Source organism: Pinus tabuliformis, chromosome 9 (genome assembly GCF_031772625.1).
Source record: "Pinus tabuliformis cultivar Carrire ecotype Pingquan chromosome 9, CPIR1, whole genome shotgun sequence".
Lineage (NCBI taxonomy): Eukaryota > Viridiplantae > Streptophyta > Pinopsida > Pinales > Pinaceae > Pinus > Pinus tabuliformis.
In genome coordinates, this window is record NC_142307.1 from 530,505,175 (window position 1) to 530,510,082 (window position 4,908).

Here is a 4,908-nt window from a genome sequence, read left to right on the forward strand (position 1 = left end):
TGAAGTTTTGTGTTCATATTTTGAGCTAGATTATGAGTTGCCTAACACTAATGTCTTTTCCAGTCTTAATCAATAAATCAACATATTATTTTTTTAAACCCACAAGATGACTTACGCAGTGTTATCCCTTAGCATATTTTCTCTTTCTAATGGTAGCTAAAGGCCCCAATAAGGATTTATTAGAGGAAAGAAGAACAAGGTCTTGGAAAGGTATCGAACTTGAAATATCTTTGTATTGTCACATTTTCTTTTTTTGAATGATGTTCTAGTATTTCGCGATGGATCAGTGAGAGATACCAACTTAAAATAAGTATTAAGACTATACTACATTGCTATTGGTATGAAGGTTAATTTGCAAAAGGCTTATATTACTTTTACTAAGGTGGAAAATGATCAAGTTAGATTCAATCTACAATTACTCCTTCAATTGACCTCTAATTTTCAGATCCCTGAGTTTTTATATCAAGCCAAATGACTATGGGATTAATGATTGAAACTTGTTAATTGTCAAAGTTGAAACAATAATTAATTTATGTGTAATATATGATTATCTAAAAGGGGGATACTTATTATAGTCAAATAAACGTTGGAAGTATTTCTAGTGTACTAGCACTCTTTGACATTCATTCCTAAGGGGGTTTAGGAAAAAAGTCAAACAAACTAGTTTTAGGTTCTTGTGGTCAAGGAAGAAAGAGAGTAAGGGTATCTCTCTAGTAAAAAACATAACAAACCATAAAAAGACCAAAGGCTTAGGAGGATAAAGACTTAAAAACATCCACTATTTTGGGAAGGATCTAGTAGCCAAGTGCTTACAGAGGTTGATATCCAATAAGAGGTTGTGGAGTAATGTTATCATCCATAGATACATTGAATCTACTATAATAGAAGAATGGATTGAAACTCCCTTTAAGAAAATCCATAATGTATCTATCATTTGGAAAACTATTGTTCTCTCCTTCCCTATAATTGGGAAATGTTTGCTTTAGAAGATAAGTAATGGTGAAAGAATAAGGGTAGGCACTAATCCTTAAGTGGGGATTGTAGAAGCATACGAGATTTGTAAACACATGATTTCTCCTTTTCAAGAGAAGAGTATATATATATATATATATATATAGCTTAGGTAGTCCTCTAGAACTCTCCTCTTTATGGCATCAAGAGTGGGAAAAAAATAAAATTATATAGGATTAGATGCTTTGAAGGTGAATTGTGAAAGGTCTATATAACTAAATTGAAGGTGCGTCCTGGCAGAATCAAGTCCAAAACATACTTTTAGATTGAACGAGTGTTTCAATTAAAAGGCATGGTATCTACGGAATTAGACATGGGAATAGTAACAAAATGACGAAGAACCTGACTGCTCAGACCCACATTCCTATGTCTAGCTAAACAAGCTAAGTCAAAAATTTGTGAAACTAGAATCATGAGATAAGTAAGTGGAAGTGGAGACATCCACCTCAATGGGACTGGAGTGTGTTTCATTGCCACTACTTGGACATGGAACTTGAGCTAATTGGTCTTTAGTTCACTTAAGACGGAGCTACGTTTTTTTAAGTTCAAAACCACTTTGTCCAGCATGAGCATAATTTTTCCTTTGGCATCTTTCTGGCCCATTATAACCTTTCCCAACAACATCTTCAATCTCCAATATAAGGCAATTGTCAATAAACACTAGCTTTGTCTTCCTCGGGAATGCTCCCGACTGTGAAAATAGTCAGTGACATCCATTAACACCTGAGAATATGAAAGACAAGCATATTCCATTGCCACATATGCCTGGAACTCGCGGAGTTAGCCCTACACTGGGTTCAAAATCTATGCTTGGAAGGTCCGCACTAAGATCTTGATTCTGTAATGAGCATGAGAACCTCCCAAAACTCCACGACTACCACTTCCCCTTTTCTCATTGACGAACCATGATCATATTCACATGAAACCAAACCACTATTTCCCTGGAGCAAGCAGTACAGACTAAAGAGTAGAGAAAGAGCCAGGGATTGATAACTTGCTCCCACTTGCAGGGAAGACAACATATGAGGGAGCTTGTAAGGAAACAACAACAAAGAAAGAGAATGTCACAAAAATTGCATTATGAAACACTAATAAAAAACCATACCTCGATGAAGATTGAGGACAATGCCAAATATGACGCCAACCTTAGAAACAATGGAGTGTGCATCATGACCAGGGATGTAATTTGACGGACAAATTACACATTAAGGGGTGATTTGTGTGTCAAATACAGTTTAAAAATTTACAAAACCGTCAAGACCTTTTTACAAAACAGTCAAGACCTTTCTGTAAAAATGAAAATGTGTAAAATCCAGCAAATTTAACGAGTAAATCTATTTTGAAATTCCAATCATAGTCATTACCATCCTTCTTAAAACTGTAAAAACGAAAATGTGTAAAATCCGGCAAATTCCAACCTAATCATAGCTATCACCATCCCACCCTTCATGCGAGCAGCGATGTCTACGTAATAATACCATAAATCCTACACTCATCATCATGTCATTATATCCTCGAGAGCATCGACTCCTTGTTCAAACTGAATAGAGAACTCATTGATTACGCGAGGTGGTGGAGCACTTATCACTTCCCACCTCACGTGATTGGGGGAGACCTCACTCTAAATGATACAAATTTATTAATACAATATTCTTTGTGTGCTGATTGGAAATCTCACATAGTGAGCAAAATAATCCACAATTTGTTTTATTAACATAAATCTGTAGTGCAAGGCTGTGTGAATGAATCGTGACATTGAAATAACTTTTTGGTCCGTGAGTGGAGGCCTAGTCAATTAAAGTTGTTGCGTAAATAATGTAATGGATAGATTTTTTGGTACAGTATTGTGTGGTGCTCATTGAAAACATATCACAGTGAGTAAATAATCTACGAATTTTAATAGCTTAAACCTGCGGTGCAATGAATCATGGACACATGGAATATCTAATTTTGGTGTGAATGGAGTAATCAAATAAAGTTGTTGGCCAGATAAAGTAATGGATACACTTTTGGATAAAGTATTGGCTGAGTGCTCTTTAGAAACCTCACACACTCATTAAAATTATCTACAAATTTGAATAAGATAAACAGGAATGAATCATGGAGGCATCGAATAAACTTTTTCTGATCATCGAGGGGAAGTGTAATCAGTTAAAGTTGCTGAAATGATTTAATGGAATAAACTTTTTGGTGTAAAATAATGATCCACACTTTTCTTATTGCTATTCTTCTCCTGGATTTGGCTGGAAACATAACAACTGCTTCTCCTTTATATATTTCAGCATTCCATCCAATTAAATCCAATCCCCGTTCCCATAAATTAACTTCCTCCTTCCCCTCGGGGTATATATCCATGTATCAGCTTCTTCTTGGCTTTGCTCCCTGGCTTTGTATTCATATTCCGCTCTATTTTCTCTGTTTCAGTGGGCTCTGCTGCTTTTATATCCATTATCTGCTGTGACCTACTCTGCTCTCATACAGCAATGGATACTGTGACAGGAATCCAAAGTAACTATGACTGTCAAGAGGCAGCTCTAATTCAGATGAATACAGTGGATTCAAATTTTCCAAGTAGCCATCGTCGTCTTGATCAAGATTTGTATCAGCAATTTCAATGGAGGTATGATAGTTTGAGAGATGGTAATCTGGAAAATGGTTTTCAATATTGTGCCATGTTTTACGAGGATGCATCAATTACTCGAAAGGAATTGGTGCAGATGTGGATTGCAGAAGGCATGGTTAAGAACAAAGAAGAGGACTATCTATTGAACAGGGGGCATAGTTGTGTAAAGTCCATTGTAGATCGTTGCTTGTTACAGTTCAGGGGAGTTGTATTTCAACTCTGAGGTGTAATTCAAGTTCACGATGTCATTCGTGATATGGCAATTTATATTGTGGAGAATGAAGAAAACTGTGTATTAGCCAAGGCAAATGCTTCAACATTTCTCAACATCCATTCTACGGCTAGTCATTGCAGAAGGATATTAGCTTGAGGCAAAATCAATTTTCCTCAGCATTCCTTCAGAGTGTTGGACTTATCTGCTTCAAGGACCAAATCAATACCGGTATCATTCTAGCGGTTGTGACAACTTCAGTTTCTCAATTTGAGTTGGACCAAAATTGAAACTGTAGTGAATTAAAATCGTAACAGTTTTTTAATAGTATTATTTGGAAGTGACTCCAAATGAGATTAGATTACTTTCAAAATGTCAAGATCTTATTTTGAGCAAAATAAAAAAATGATTTTAGAGGAAATACATGGAAACCAATTGAACTTTTCAGTGAAATGCTCAACATCTACAAGCCTTTCATCTGTATCATTTAACTTTCAGATATTTATTTATTTCACTGAGATTTGTTTTTGCAATTTATTAATGATTTATTATATACTTTTTATTTTAGTAAGAATTGTTTATATGGGAGAGTTTCGAGAATAAATAATTTTTAAATAGAAAGTTGTGTACATTATAATGTTAAAATTGTCTTACATTATTATTCCTGGTTACATATATTGAAGTTTCTGATTTAAGATAACTTTGGATTCATTTTGTTGTTTATCCTTTACCCCATTGCAATCTCATTATACTCATTACTGGCATGCTTGCCTTTGTACTTTCAAGTTCTAACCTCTGCCAAAACAAGTTAACACAAAAACCTTGGAAACTCAAATTTACAGTAATAATTAAGTTGGCCATGGCCCATAAGTGGCTAGTCATCCCCATGTCTTACTCGTTGCAGTTTCATCAAATGTGACAGACATCCTCTGGAGCTCCATATTTCCCGATATGTTCATTGCATGTTTTTATTGTCTTTGCCTAATGTAAAGTGAGCATTAAGAACCCCCAAAACTCCTGCCTGAAATATTAAAGCATTAAGTTCACTGCGTAAGACCTTGCA